General features: G+C 41.6%; 1 protein-coding gene across 2 annotated transcripts in view; it reads right to left on the bottom strand.

The window, feature by feature from the left end:
• The window catches only part of mGluR (metabotropic Glutamate Receptor), a 37634-nt gene that overhangs the window by 19085 nt on the left and 2702 nt on the right, over positions 1-15847 (bottom strand). Inside the window, exon 1 of one of the 2 annotated variants that reach the window (XM_043427711.1) lies at positions 8030-8068. The exons of the other annotated variant lie outside the window; for it this stretch is intronic. The gene's annotated coding sequence lies outside the window, so the exon portion shown is untranslated. Of the gene's footprint in view, positions 1-8029; positions 8069-15847 lie in introns of those variants that run through there. 2 annotated transcript variants of the gene reach the window in all.

Raw genomic sequence — 15847 nt, forward strand, 5'->3', positions numbered from 1 at the left:
GGCCATTACAATTATTTTTTTCATTTCAATTATTTTCCCTGAACAATAAGAAGAATCTTTTGCTGGAGGGAAAATGTTACCGCGCGTTGAGGCTTTCTAAAGATTATTATTTGTTATATTATAAGTTTTCATATATGAAATGCGCAAATGTGAATGAGATTTCGATGCCTCGCACGGTTGCGTTTTTTCTTAAGAAAGTTCATCCCATAATCGAATTAACAAAGAGATTGAGATAAAAAAATTTAAATAGAGGAATGAATAATAAACAAATGTCCTGTCCAAATTTTGAGGCCCGAGGATACTTTGTTCGTGAGAAAACAATTCAAACGGATCCTCCAAAATAATAACACGGTCTCTTACGTGTTTCAGTGGTTTTCCCGTCTTTATACATCAAATTTGTTGCAGGCATTCACAAACAGTTATTCTCCCAGAAACTTCCACAAGTGATAGAAAAATATCTGAAGAATATGTTTACAGCTTCGTGAAATCCATTCACTACTTATAAAGTTTGCAATTGATGAGTTTTTTCTTTAAAAATGGTGATTGTTGGGAGGTTAATCCATGTGCCACTTTCACGATGGCAACGTTGCAACCGCGCGCTTTTTGAAACCGGAGCAGACCACGTTTTCCTATGGAAGCAACTCGCACTAGAGACTTCCAATAACATATGAAGGTCGGGTGTGAAAATATTGATGTAAATAATAAAACTTGTTTTTTAGAAGTTTTTGTCACGTTATAATTATGCCAAACGTTCGATCACTGCGATTGTGACATGAACGCGGGTGAAAAATTCTGTCAATAACAGCTGTTGCCAAACTCACTGGATCGACTAGTCGCAATAATTTTTCTTTTAACTAATTCTGAACCAGATTAAGGGTGTACGTAAAAAATATCGGCGTGTCAAATTTTCCATGAATTTGAAATACTTAACAGAGTTGGTCACACTGCATCGATTGAAAAAAAGAAAAAGGTACTTAGCCGATGGTTAAAAGGAAACATTTAAGAATTAAAGCCGCATTTAACTCCGTGTCATTTGTACCGGAAGTTGACAAAATCAAAGTAAAATGATAAAAAAGTATATTAGAAACTTAAACTTTTATCGATTTTTTGACGCAAAAAAAAACCACTGTTTCCGATGTCGTTGCGGAGATATTTGGGGTTAACTTTTTACGTTTCAGCGGCATTCCAGGTAGTTAGTACGTCCGTCATATTGGACATGTAATTTGATTGGCTCGCTTGTGCTCGATCAACCACAGTTATCAAATTGGATATTAATTTTAGTAAAAATCGTAAATTATGATTCAAAATGACATAGTTTTTTCATTAAAAATTATAAAATGCAAACAGAAATGATTCGCCATTGACATTTTAACATAAGACATAACCTTAAAAAAAAAAATAGTGAATCGACCTTGTATACATCCTTAACTATATTGGATTTTCATGCGATTTTTCGCGCTCGTGACTGTTGCTGACCGTTGGATTGAATCCACTTACCGTGTCTGCGGACCAAAACTTTAAGGAGGGTGGCTAGTGACGATACGATGTTGCCATGCTAAACCATGTTAAATACATTTAAAATTTCAAAATGATAAGAATTTAATAAAATTTGGTGATCTTTAGTGCCAAATTTGACAATACAAATTTTTAAAGATTTTTCTTGTGTACAGTTATCGAGTAATTGATCACTAAAGTTCACGTGTATAAAGCATAGCGTTTCCTCATACATTCCGGGCATAAGAAATCTGCTTTAATGGGTAATTACTCGATAACTAAGCAGAAGAAAATTTTGAAAAAAATGGTGTCTTCGCACTTGATGTCGAAGAACATTATCACCAAATTTGATCAATTTCTTATCATTTTGACGAATGTAGCCACCCTCCTTAAGCTCGTATACCGAAAATTGTTTGTTATCAAACTGCACATTTATGAATCGTTGGGAGGCTCCAATCGCAGGTATCTTCCAACAACGAAAAGTTATTCAATCAACAAACTTGTTTCATCGACTCAGGCTAAAAAGTGGACGACAGAGATCTGCAAATTGATTCCCAAGCGCGTGGCCATTTTTTATTTGCTCCGTTTCCAACCGAATTCGAGATCACATGCGCGGAATGTGTCACAATTTCAAAGTCCTCATTTGGGATCCGCGCACAACGTCACCACATCCGACCCAAACTGTCCAAGGAAAAAAGTCCCCGTTGGTACTCAACTTGGGCCTTTACATTATGCGTCTCTCAAAAGCAGTTCGAGTCTCCATCGGGACTCTTTCGGGGCTCGCTAATCCGTAAAGAATGCCGCGGCTCCCGAGCATTCGCAGTTTTCGAATTGAACACTCACAAAAAACTGATAAAATCCTTCGCAGGGGAGATCGAATAGCTCCACTAATCTTTGTATAGACCGTGGAATGTTTTACGATAGAAGATAAAAATATTTTGGCATCAAGAGTGGAAGATGCGCAGAGTGGCTGGTTTTTATGCATTTCCCAAAACATTAGGTGGCTGGTAAACGGAGAGGGGAAAGCCGACGGAGATTTTTTTTAGGCCAAAACCGTTAGGACACGCTCAATATCGTTGGTCGCGTTACTACCCCGTGCTCCGCAGAGGTTCTCAAGCTATATATCGGATATTTTTCCCTCGGGTGAAGTGTATATATAACCGGGAGGAAAGAGCGGAGCAGAGAGCTGGAGAGGGAAGGGGCGAAGAGAACGGTAAATGTCGTCTTCGATGAAATCGCGGAAGAATCACGTTCACCAAAACATCCTCGTAAACAGCATCGCTCCATTACTCCCCCAATAGTGGACTTTCAGAGGTTCTCATATAAACATACAGCCAGGGGCACGTACCGCTGTATACACATACATTGAAAAACGCTCGATCAGACATCTCTCAACGACAATAACGTGGATCGATGTGTGCGCAACCCCCGAGCATTCCCGATGACTTTTATTCTTTGGTGCTTTATCGATTCTCGTTCTCTCCGCGCCCTCGACAAGGACTACTTTTATCTTGCTCCGGATCGAACGTATAATTGGTGCGATTGGGCGTCAATTATTTCGACATTAATTCATCCACTCGGAGGAAGAAAGCTCCAGTATCCTCGTCGAATTAAAGCTAGCACGGTTACACCGACATCGATTTAGAAACAATGATTTTTCCTCGAATCCGAACGCCTCGAATTCCTCCTTCCGTACGCGCAATAATGCCGCATTTGTAACGCCACTTTTGTTCGCCCGCACGCGTTTTTTAAACGGAGAAAATAAAAAAGCTGACATTAGCGTTATCGATTGAAACTCGCTCGCGTGGCCAAATGTACACGGGCGTATGTGTATTTATATATAAATGCATTTGAGGAGAGGGGGAGAAAGGGAGGCACAGAGAGGCCGGAGGAGTGGAAGGACTGCTGCTGGGCTCGGAGTGAATGAGAGCAGAGAAAAAAGCGCGTATGCGACTGATGAAAAAAGCGGGGAGGACATAATGTGTGCGCAGAGTGTGCATATAACCCTCGGAGATTTTTTTCTCGCGGCCATAGAGACATGTCCCAAAGCGAAGGCACAATTGCGTCCAGCAGTTTTAAAAGAATCGGCGGACGGAAAGTCGCGCCAGTGCTGTCCGTATGAGAGGGCGGGAAGTTGTGAGCGAGAAAAATAAATGGCTGTGCCTAAACGAGTGACCTAGAAAAGGGGAGTGTAGCCGCGCGGACCCGGGAATGTTTTTAAGTTTTTCTTTGACGCTTGAAAATCGAGCGCGATTCGGAGGACACGCTCCGGGCTCGAGGGCAAATTATGGCGACTTTCTAGGGCCGAATCGTGGAAGGCCGGCTTTCCGAGGCAGAAAGAAATGCGAAGCGGTCCCCGAGCGATGGAAAGATGTGACGTTCCGCTGCTGGATACAACGGAGCTTTCGCCGTCGCGAAAGATTGGCTTTTCGCGATGGTGCGGTTGCTCCCTCATGATGGAAGCTCCGGAGAGAGTTTCGAAGCTTTAGTTTCCGATACACTGACATCGAGCAGAAACGCCCGGGCCATTAAGAGGCTGGGAGTGTGACGGCTGCTCTGCTCCCACTCGGCTTCGTCTGGCTTCGTTCCTCTTTCTTCTCTCCTTCTTTCACCGGCAACCAGCACTCTTCTCTCTCCTTCTGTTTTCCCATTCCTCTCTCGCTCCCTGCAAGGGTTGAAACGAAGCTCCCTCGGATAAACTATCCTCCGTGTTATTCTTCCGCGTGTCATGAGATTGCATAAATCCCTCTCAAGGTTTTCACTATCTGCCTCCAATTTCTCATTGTAAGCCTCATAATGCGAGGCACTCTGGCATTTTTATCACCCTCGTACTCATCTTACAACCCTCCGGATAAATGAACCGACGAATTATCAGCTCGAGCATTATTCTCATTGTTGTTGCTATTATTATTATTATTATTATTATTATTATTATTATTATTATTATTATTATTATTATCATCATCATTATGATTAATGGTGCCCTTGTTTCCACCGAAAAAATAATATTAAAATGAGAGGAATAACAAATTCGACACGCGACCGAGATTTATTGTCGTTCTACACGAACGAGCCTCCAAAAGGGAGGCTCCCTTCAGTGATTTTCGACGAGCTTCAAAAGTTACATGCGTTCTAAAGAATTCTCTCGAATATACTTTTATCCAGTATTTTCCAAAAGAACTTTTCCTCTCTCCTGCTCGTCTAACGGAGACAAAATTCTTTTGTTTCTTCTCCATTGTCCTTGTTTTTTTATACGGATGAATTTGAACTCCTCCATTCCCGCCTTTTTTACTCGCTCAAATGTTCCTCCGGTATAACGGATAAGACACTCTAACCGGACTAGCCGCACTAAAGTATCGACCATTTTACTTCCCCGACGAGAATGCACATGCCGCAGTGGGAGACTCGTTTCGAAAGCTTGCTATTTCAGCGTCACGTTCTCACCCACTATCACATTTGCATTCGTAATAATATCAATCCGCACAATAGCAATTACCCATACATCATGACGTTTTATATTCTTCTCGTACACACTTTCGCCAATTGCCATTACTTTTCATTCCCGCCTCTCCATCAAATACCCAACGATGAGAGGAAATAATATCGTTCGCGGCGAACTAAATGCGTTCGGTTCGACGAAATTGTGGTGGATTGAACTATTGTTTTTTTTTTTTTTTTTTTTCCTTCAAATATTTAGTTCATTCGGAGCGAACACAGTTGAATCGACCTTGTTTTCGGCGAACCAAACGAACTTTTGTTTGTTGATCGACATTTTTTTTACTCGTAATCAGTGCGTCGTGTTACTTCGTAAATTAACCGAATACTTAATATTTTTTAAAATATTTTTTATATTTATTTTACTCAGCTTCGTATACGGAAAAATGGCGAAGAAAGGTCCAAAAAAAGATGCGCCGCTGATAAAATCTCTGGAATGGTCGGAGCATACCACACGATTTTTATTTTTTCAAAAACGACAAAATGGCGGTCGCTTTTCCAGGAACTACGAAAAAGCACGTTTTTTTAAATCGTTTTTTCGAGAAAAAAAGAAAATTGGTATGATACGCGCTATCGCTATAGTCCCGAAGAACATGCGCTGAAATTTTGGTAAGGATCGGTTGAATAGTTTCGGAGATTTTATCAACGAGCCGTCGAAAAACGTAATTTTGAGAAAAACGCGTCTAAAGAACGGATGGTACGCGGTACTGCACTGCGCAGTGCGTATACCGCGCTCAGCCAAGTAAACGTCGCTCAAAAGTGCACATAGACTGCTCGGATCTTTATAAAATTTTATTATAATACTAATAAATATGTATACTTTGGAAAGATGGAATAAAAAAAATCGATCTTTTGAAAATTCTGATTAGGGTAGACCCCTTAAAAGCTTTCTCAATTCGGTTTAATCATCCGATGGAACATGATGTTTGCTAGACAAATCAGTCGGGAAATTCAACAAATCATCCGGAAATACTGAAAAATGAAGAAACGTATGAAAACGCATGAAATGCGAAGCACAAAGTTTTAAATACGACTGTTCAATGCCACGAGGACTCTTGCCAGCAGCAGCATCGCGTTTTCCAGCACGGAATAATATTTGCATTGCGAGATTATATCAACGCACAGCGAGCAGCAATTACGTAAACGCACGCTGGCGTTATTTATTTTTCTTCACTTTTATGGATACGTCACGTTTTTGTGGAATATTCATGTGCATTAGGAATAATGTTTGAACGAAATTTTCAATTAAACCGAAATTCGGACGAAAAGTTTAGCAGCTGATCGCCACAGAGAGTGCGACGCGGGTTGAATTATTTGAAAATTCTTTATCAGCGCGTAGAAAAGATGAAAGAAAGTACGGACTTGAGCCATGGCTAAATGGAACGAAACTTAACAATTTTCACGCCGGTTTATTGATTCTTGCGCGGAAAAAGAATCGCGGTGTGGTCCTTTCGGGTCTTCCAGACATCCGAAAAAGACCAAAAGTATCCTTGTTCGTACATCAATAACGCGAAAAAGTGAGCCAAAACCAGCAGAAAAATGGGAGCGTTCGGTGTTTCCGATCATCGCGCTCTTACGGGCCGTAACAAAAAACTGACTACTGCGTTCAAATCGAATCTCGTCTCGGCTGCTGAAAAACATTCGCGGCCGAAGATGTGTACCGAATTCCGAGGAGGCAATCCGGAAATTTTGAAATTCGCGTTTTATCCCCAGGGCCATGGATCTCCGGAGGAGTTGTGAAATCGGAAAATCTAGTTGTTGGAACTTCACCGAATAAAAAACGATTAAATTGGACGTGAGATAGAGCGGCGATAGCAACAAGCGCAGTTGCGGTCACCTACTTTCGGGAGAGAAAGGCCCTGGGAAATTCCCTCATTTCATAAAACTGTGTTTGGCGATTTAATTACATGCTTCCAACGAGTAATAATGTAACTCTGCGAGGTTGACGAAACGCGCATGCGACGAGCCGTGAATTGAACGAGGGTGAGAGGGGCGAGCTTTGACCGTTGATTTAAGCACGATTTCAAAGTTGGTGAAACTCCCCGGGAGCGTGATAAAACTGGTGGTTTTAAATGCTTCGAAAAGCTCAGCTGCGGGAGCATTAAATTCGCTTAATCATTATTGTGCCCAGCTTTGCCGCGAGGAGAGCGCGTACTAAATTACGCCGAGAGAGAAAAAGGGATGAGAGCAGCAGCAGCAGCAGTCGGAGGAACGGGAGCAGAGGCGAGGGCCCTCGGCGTTTTGAATGTAAAAACTTAACGGAAAAGCTCGACTTAACACGAGAACTCAGCGAGAAGCAAAAGTAGATAAACTTCTGGACATTTTTACGAGGCCCGGGAGGACTAAAAACCGAGGCTTCGGCTTTCACTCGTTCGATAGCAAAAGCGTCCTTTGCCTGCCCACGCAAATAAACTTGAAACAATCCCAGCTTTACAATGTTACGGTTTCTTCATTCTCCCCCGTACACATATAGAAATAGAAGGGATTGAACGTCCATTCTATCCGTGTCACACCTTTTTTTCTCTTCGATAGCCGCGCGCTGTGTCGAGCCCTGGAAATAAACTCGAACGACGCCGCGGCGACAACGACATAAAAATCGAGGAGGAAGAATTTGTTCGCGCGGTTCATTCATCATTTACAGAGATCGGAGGAACGCGCTCTCCTCGTCAGTGTCACACGTCCTGATGTAGTGACGAACAAAAGTCCTCCGCGACGCGTCAAGGGAAGAGTGCTCTCGTCGCGAAGCTTTCATTCTCCTTTTTCACAATATATCGCACCTTCATAATATTTAACGAGGGCTCCTCACTATTCTTTATTCCCCCAATTGTTACTCCTCGTCTCTCGGGTTCGTTGACGGATTAAAAAAACAAGGGGGTTTTACCGATTCGAGTGATCGAAAGTGCCCATCGATCTGCTCTCTTCCGAAATTATTCGAAAACGCTTTTCTCGCGAAATTCACTTCGCGAGGAAATGCGCTTGTCAGAACGTTTTCAAAAATAATGCTACGAAACCATAAGAGCAACGATCGGTCGCGGCTCACCTTTTGCTCTGCCGCAACTCCGCGGCTCGCAGTTAATTCTCCCCTGGCCGGAAGATTCATGGGACTGTTGTAACGAGAACTCTCGTTGTTTTATTCTAATCCGAGGGTGAGACGGTGCGGAATCTTTTATTGATGTTTGTTGGTTTTTTTTCTGTTTCAGCTCGAGCTGCCATCCAGAGACGTGTGTTCACTCTTCTCTGTTTCCTCTATCTGGGTTCTTGTTGCATTTTAAGGTATAAATATCTCGAATTCTTTTTGCTGAATCTTTCACATTCTCCGCGGGTGCTTTGTACGCTCTCTCGAGGCGAAGCTTTTATGCTGTGAAGCTTTTTGATCCGTCCAGTTGGGGAGAAAGTAGCGCTGATACTCACACTAATCGGGATATATTTCGTTTGAATCTTTGGGGAATATAAACGTCCACGCTCGACTGCGCGACGCTGCTGGATTTCCGAGGAAGAGGGAGAAAAGGCGAGACCGAGATGAGACGAGAACTCGACGGATTGCGAGAGTATTTAGCTAGCGCCTCTTCGATTATCACTCGCATTTCCTGTAATCACAGACCGGAAACCGTGCCTCGTTCAGGCCCCGAGCTTTTGCTAAATCGATCATCCCAGTTTCCCCGAGCTTTCCCAACCGAATGTGCCTTTCATTCGCTCTATTTTTATCTCTCCACATTTATCCCACTGCCGAGTTTTACCAATACACACACGCACGAAGGTAAATGAAGCTTTATGCGAAAACGCATTTGTTCTCATACATATTTGCAGGCTTGCTCGATCGCAAAAGTTTTCTTCATAAAAAAAAACACATCTTTTTCCCAGAAATCCCGAATCTTCCCAGAACGCATAAAGAAGATTTCTGCCCTGATCCCGAGATTACAGAGCCACAAAGATCTGAATTCTCTTCAGTTTCAACCTGCACATTTTGTTAGCGATATAAGCTCGTCCGGGGCGTGAACACGCGCCCGAACCTCCGGAGGTGAGCCTCCGAAAATTGGCTGCTTTTTGTACGCGTAGCAGGGATTAAATGACGGCTGAAGGCATGCGGTACGTTACGACATTTAATACATTATTCCACGGAGCCATCCGAGTGACCTCGACAGAGGGGACGCCGAACACGTGTTCGCCATTTTAATCTCAAAGTTAATTCCCGCTTTCCAATAGCATGTAATCGAGATTATAAATGTTTTATTGATCAAGCAGGGAAAAAATGGGGAAGAGGAACGAGAGAAATGATTGATGGGCGTGAGCCGACGACTGCGGAATTTCAGCTCGGGGAGAGTGCGCCTCGATTTTTATTTCGTCCGGAGCTATTATTTTGGTCTCTTTTCAGAGTGCTTAACGGTCTTTATATACAAGTTGGGTATATTCCCGGGTTCAAAGGAATGATAATGCGACCACTTTTATTAATCAAAGGTGGAATTCGCCCAAGCGTTTTTCCCTGTGCCCGCTCCATCGCCAGATTTCCTTTCTTCCCTCGCGCGCGCGCGCGTATTTCCACCTCTGTATGTACGCGTCGAGGTATAGAGATCCGGATAAAATGTATCTATAGAGACGCAAAATATCTCTGGGCACAGGGAATGAAAAGAGCGAAGCCACCGTAACGGGGAACCGGAAGAAATCAAACGTGGGAGAATCCTCGAGAGTGCTTCAGGATCCACTCGAAAGTCCTTCACAACTCTGACTCCCGGAGAAGAAGCAAAAGTAGAAGAAGTATTCAAATTTTGCACGGGGTATTCGCTCCGCTTGAGCATCGTCAATACCGCGTATATATTATATATATAGATACGTCGTACACGTCGTGGGCGGATATAGATTAAGGGCGTCGCGAATGTTGTTGGTGAATAAAGAAGGGCCTGAAGCCGGACAATTCGGAAGGTAAAATGTGTCGGGTCACTTTGTTCACGAGCCTGTGTCAGTTTGCGCGCGTACGTGTCTTCGGGATGAGAGAAAAGGAAAAATTAAGGTCACGCCAGCAGCATGCGGAGTCATTTATGCCAATTGCCTTCCTTGTTTCTTCCTCCGACCCCTTCCCTTTGTTGGCCCCAAGCCTCGAGGATGAGGGAGCTCACCACCCCTCGCTAACCTTGGTGTGTATACTCGGGGAAAGTATCACCCCGCGAGTACTCCGACATCCAGCGTTCGACACTCTACTAAACGAGGATGTTTCAACTCAGCCTCCCCGTGAGCCGCTGTAGCTCTCGCCCTCCTCCTTTTTTCACCCTCGACTTAAGCATCGCCTCTTTATGCAAATTCCAAATTGCTCGTATCGATGCGGCTTATTAATTCGAGCCTCGACTGCTTCGCCGTTTATTTAGTCGCTTCGAGCGCTAAATAAATGTCTCGATTTTCCTGGGTATTCCTCGTCGTCGCGCCATTCCGCGGCCTTTTCTTCCCGAGTTTTTTCCTGCTCCCGGTTCTCCGAGGAACTCTGCGTTTCTCGTTCATTTTGCTCGCTAAATCCATCTACGATGTTATATTTCTAGGGGGAGGGAATATGATTCTGGCTGAAGCCCCCGCGAGTTTCTACTTCCGGTGGGGCTCGAGTAGCGCGTTCCGTTACCGAGGCTTTTACCTTGCCTACGATATACCTTCTTTGTTCACTTAATTCACTTTAAATTGCCACGTTGATTAAAAAGTCTCGAGGTGTTGTAAGCGCGACAGGGAGAATTAGAGCCGACCACCGGCTCCACGAAAAATCGTGCGAATCTCAAGACGAGTTGAACTCTTCGGAGTTATGCTAGGATCGTAAAAAACTCACTCGTGTTAGCTTCCATACACGTAATGAGGATAGAGCGGAGAAAGAAAGAAAGGAAATATTGCAAAAGAAAAACGAGGCCAAGCATAATGCTCTCGTTTGACGACTCTCCGTGCACTTTTTTCCTAGAGGATGCAATGCTAACTCTTTTCATTTTGACTAAAACAATGCATTTTTCATTGAATAAATAAATGTGAAGATTCAGCAAGCGCGTGGGACCGAGGATATCTCAACGACTCATTATTCCAGGGAAACATTGTTCCTCGCTTTAGTTCGACCACGTTATATATTCGATTACTTGTTTCGCTCGAGTGTTGCTCAACTATTTTTCGGCAAGTTTCCATAAACTTTATCCAAGTTCGAGCATGGCCTTCTCTGCTTACAAAAGCTCTCAACGCGTTTGTGCACCGAATTTACTTCGTATAACGTTCACGCGTACGAGCAACCGCCTTGTTTCACGAATAGATCCAAACGAGACCTCGCTATCAAGGCACCATTCGATATTTTGGGATTCCTCCGGCACAATCGGAGCTCAACTCCAGTCGTTTTATTCTCAAACTCTTCGGATCATCGAATCGCCCAATTGCCTCAATTTTATCGAAGCAATTATAGCGAATTCGTATATTTAGAATGGACCCTTTTCACGCTCCACATCCATAGAAAGAACGAACAGCGAATTAATCGAAACTATTTGGATTCCTAACTAAAAAAATCCCTCTGAGCAATATCGAATTTCGCGAGTTTCATTGTGGTGTCGTTTTATTGGTATTCTGATTGGCCTCTAATCTGTTTTTTATACATAACTTTTGACTTTTAATGATCACATATTACAGTGTACCTGACAGTGTACCTGACAGATATGAAGTTAACTGGCAATATTTCTGGTCGAATTATAATTTTTATGCTTGGAAGTGCCACATGTCTAACCAACCACAGCTTTCCTAAGGATGACTTCAGCTTAGAAGCGGATATGCGAGGGGAGCTTGTTTCCATTAACTTCAAATACGACTTGAAGAGAGGAATTTTGCGAAATCGAATTTGGCTAGCCGGTATCACATTAAATTGTGTAAGAAATCGACGGAACAGAAGCCCCGTAGTCGAAGGGCAATTACGGAGTCGTTTGTTTTATTCTCGGTGAAAATATTATTTCAGATGTAAGCTTTTAGGTAATCTCAACACCAAACTTGTCAATAACGTTCTTATTAAAATAATTTTTATTATTTTTTCGGCATGGAATTCACTTTTTAGACGACAATGTGGTGATGCCTGCAGAATATTTAAATAATATATCAATTCTACACTGAACGTCACAAGTGACGGTTCATTAGCCTTGAAGTCAGCATTATTTGTAAGCATCCATTTCATTTGATCCTTATACTCTTACATATTTTATATACTCCCAATTTTTTACTGGATTCGATTGGTATTTTAATAATTGGTGATCCAAAAATTCTGGACAAACGTAGACACATTGGAAAATGTTTGATCCTTAATAATCTGTAAAATTCCATACGCTTGTTCGAAAATGACAGACACGTGGGAAAAAACCAACATTTAGTCATCGCAATGAAATTATTTTTCGTCTTTTAAAGTGCCCGAAAAGTACAGCTAACAGGAATAAAATTGTTTTTCAATATTAAAACAACCACATATTAATTGTAATTTTCATGGTATGTATTCATTAGAAAATTGTTTCTAATGGTTCCCTCATACGATCATAATCTTACGTTTCATTCCAGAGCTTATTTCATGTACAATCAGTCGGACGCAATCTACGACTTAATTTATTTAAATTGTTTCGTCAGAAACTTCGTTAAACGATAATAAAAATACATTAAAAAGCAGCATTTATTGATTGAAATTCCACGAGCATTCTTGTCAAAATCACCTGCTGTAAGTTCGGTTAAATTTTTATTTTTTAACGATTATTTTTATGAGACACGAACACTTTCAGTAACCCATCATCTCGTATCGCACCGACGCTGGTGTTTTCAAGATGATTCGAGGTTGTTCGTATCCATGCAGTGAGTATTGACAGAGTGCTTGTAGACGTTTGTGAATTCTATTTGAAGCTCAAACACGTGAGTTCATTGTAAATTCTGCTTGCTCAATTCCTATTTTTGTCTCGAGACTGGCCCTCCCTTCGGAACATATCTCGGGGTGAATGTATACTTGTGAAACAAGGTAATCACATAACAGAAAAATGGATAATCCTTTTATAAAACACGAGGAAAAAAGATGTCAAGCAATCTTATGATTCGATTACTGCGGTTCGACCGGGGCAGGAGACCGACTCGAGAATGTTGTGGCAGAACAGAGGGTGCTTGATCCTTCTTCCTCGTCACCGGAAGCCATGGCCCACTATGACAATGACGAGTCCTCGCTCAAATTCGCCTAACCCACAAGACCAGTCGGTCTCGTGGGTAACGAAAACAAATTGATCGACTCCTTCGCCGGGAGCGAGGCGGAGAGACCGAACAGGGGCTGACAGTACAGGAAAATAGTGTCGCTACAAATATTTAATCGTGAAAGCACGCAAAGGCACTTTGAGGGTGTTCCTTTTTCGTGCATACCATTTCTTCTGTGAATAAAGACTTATTTTTCCACGTCTTGTTCGATGGGGAATCAATTAGCGAGCTCGTACGAAGATTTTACGAAATTTGGCGTCCAATTCGTCGTCGTTCATTTCGTTTTTCGAGTAGGTACAAAGGTCAGTTCGACGACGAAAATTTGTACCTTTTACATGCGACTTCATGAGATTTTAGATGCTTCAACTTTGAAATAACTTTTCGTGAGTTTTCAGTGGAAATAAGGAGAACGAGTAATTTGGATTGGGAGAAATGGAACTTCGTTGCAGCGAGCTACTCGTCGGTTAGTGGAAAGAGCAAACGTCGGTGACGACTAATCGAATGACGTTCGAGAGCTGCGCTGCCAATGTCCCTTTTCAGAACACACATGCGACGAGGAAATTTCAGTGAGAAGAATCTACACAAACGGAATAACGTTTCTCAATACGAGTAACGAGCTTCGGACGCCTTTTTTTCAACGATACTTTTCTCTCAACTTTTTTAATTTTTTATTCTTTTTCAGTCTATTATCGGGCATAAAAACTTGGTCAAATAAGTCGTAAAAGTATCAATAAGTTGAGCTAGAGGGAAACTCACTTCGCGGTCGCTCAATTGCCACAGGAACGAGCGACGGGCGATCCACAATCTGATTTTTATCCGCGACACGCGAGCTCGCTGATACGCTATTTCGACGTTTTCATATGTAACTGAGTTTACGTTGTGCGATGACGTGCTTACTAAATCGCAACGGAGATGAGACTGCCAAACGGATCGATTCGAATTTGATGCTGGTGCGTCGCGAGTGACTTCGCTTTTGCTGAGTTTCACGACGAATTTTTTCTCAACTCTCTCTTTTTTGCTACACGGAGAGAAAAAAATAGTAAACATTACTGTGCCACCATAGCGTTAGGGTTCTATGTCCCTCATTTTGGAGATTTTTACCAAAAACGTTGCAATTTTCGTGTCATTTCCAAATTCAAATTTCTGAATTGCTTATTTCACAGTTGAGTACATAGCAGAATTTCATTTCCGCTTGAATATTTACACGGAGAAAAAAAAATCGTAAAAATTACTGTCACACCAAAAACTTTCAAATTGCATATTTTGCTCTGACAAAGGTTTAAACTGTGCCATTTTTTCCTACGTAGTTCCCTGAGGGACATTGTAAAATTCACGTTTATTCGATGACGAACTGCGTAAAGCAGAATTATTAATGCCCTTTTGCTGTGGTTAGTACTGTTTTCACAAACGAAATTTACAGTTGAACGTAGTCAGACTTAAGGAACTCAGAAATATTCATCGAGTTCTCGCTTTAAAAAAATCGCTATGTGTGTTCGTAAGAATTCATAAATATTACGATATAGAACCCAACTCAATATTAAATATTCATATTTTTCTTTATTCTTATCTCATTATGTAAAATACGAATTTAGGCACGAAGCTTACGAAACCCTAAAAATCGCTGCTGGTTAATTTGAGTAAAAAATGAAGGATATTTGGTACAGGCGATACAATGTTGCCATGCTAAAAACCATACTAAAAACATAAAAAATTTCAAAATGATGAGAATTTTATAAAATTTGGTGAACATATTCTTTAGTGCCAAATTTGACAATACAAATTTTTAAGATTTTTCTTCTATACAGTTATCGAGTAATTGATCACTAAAGTTCACGTCGATAAGCATAGCGTATACATTCTGGACATAAGAAATCTGCTTTAATGCGTAATTACTCGATAACTAAGCAGAAGAAAATTTTGAAAAAAATTGTGTTTTCGCACTCGATGTTGAAGAACATTATCACCAAATTTGATCAATTTATAATTATTTAGACTTTTGTCAAAATTTTCTTCAATTTTTTTCAAAATTTTCTTCTGCTTAGTTATCGAGTAATTACGCATTAAAGCAGATTTCTTATGCCCGGAATGTATGCCTATATATATGGAAACGTTATGCTTATACACGTGAACTTTAGTGATCAATTAATCGAAAACTGTACAGAAGAAAAATCTTAAAAAATTTGTACTGTCAAATTTAGCACTAAAGATCACCAAATTTTATAAAATTCTTATCATTTTGAAATTTTAAATCTATTTAACATGGCTTAGCATGGCAACATTGTATCGTCGCTCTCCACCCTCCTTAAGGGAAGATGCGATGGACGCTTTTCAAGGGGGGGGGGGGGTCAGCTGAAGCCGGATTTTTATTTCGATCGAAGTTTGTAAAAACCGAGTGCAATTATTTCGAGGCAATTCTCGGTATCGATTTGCAAGCAAAAGTAATCGTTGCAAAGAATCGGCTGTTGCGATCTGCGAATGAGAATCTCGTGTATCTCCCCTTGAATCTCCATTCGAATCAATTCAGTGGTTATCGAGATTTCGTGAACAACGTTTGGGAGCCCGCAGCTCCAAATTTGCGGCGTGGCCGCGATGCCATAACCGGGAAATTTATTCTTCGGGCCCGAAGCCACTGAAAAGCGTTTCGAGCTGGGAG

The sequence above is a fragment of the Venturia canescens genome, chromosome 9, assembly GCF_019457755.1.
Source record: "Venturia canescens isolate UGA chromosome 9, ASM1945775v1, whole genome shotgun sequence".
NCBI lineage: Eukaryota > Metazoa > Arthropoda > Insecta > Hymenoptera > Ichneumonidae > Venturia > Venturia canescens.